The sequence below is a fragment of the Camarhynchus parvulus genome, unplaced genomic scaffold (genome assembly GCF_901933205.1).
Source record: "Camarhynchus parvulus unplaced genomic scaffold, STF_HiC, whole genome shotgun sequence".
In the NCBI taxonomy this organism is placed as follows: domain Eukaryota; kingdom Metazoa; phylum Chordata; class Aves; order Passeriformes; family Thraupidae; genus Camarhynchus; species Camarhynchus parvulus.
In genome coordinates, this window is record NW_022148259.1 from 96984 (window position 1) to 97706 (window position 723).

Below are 723 nucleotides of genomic sequence, written 5' to 3' on the forward strand. Positions count from 1 at the left end.
TCCCGGTACCGATCCCCAAACCCCGATCGCTGTTCCGGTACCGATCCCGGTACCGGGCTGATTTTACCGGCGCCCCCTCCCTCTCTCTCTCTCTCTCCCCAAAATCCCCAAAATTTCCCCCAAAATTTCCCCCCCCTCCCCATCCCCCCCTCCCGCCGCCCCCTCCCCAAATTCCCGGTTCCCCTCCCCCCCCCCCGGTACTCACGAGGCCGCGCGGCCGCCGCAGCCCCCCCGGCCCGGGGGTGGGGGATGGGCTCGGGGGTGGGGGTGGGGGGGGGGGGGTGGGGTGGGGAGGGGCCCGAGCGGCGCCGCGAGCTCCCGGTGCGGCGGGGGGGGGGAGGGGGAGGGGCCCCCCCGGTTCCGCTGCGACGTCCGAAAAACACGGGGGGGGAGGGGAAATTTTGGGGGGGGGGGTGTCGCGCCAAAATTTTGGGTTCCCCTCCCCCCCTCCCCAAAATTTTTATTTTTCACGGGATGGGGGGGATCCAAAATTTTGGCGCGACCCCCGACCCTCCCCCCACCCAAAATTTTCCCGACCCCCCGCGTTTTGGGGATTTTTGGAGACCCCCCCCCCGCAGGGTGGGAGAGTCCGGGGGGCGGGGCTTGGGAAGGGGGAGGGGTTAAAGTGGAGGAGCCAATGAGGGGAAAGGGGAGGGGACGGAGCGGCGGGATTGGCTGGGGTGGGCGGGGTTAAATCGAGGTGATTGACAGCTGTGGGCGTGG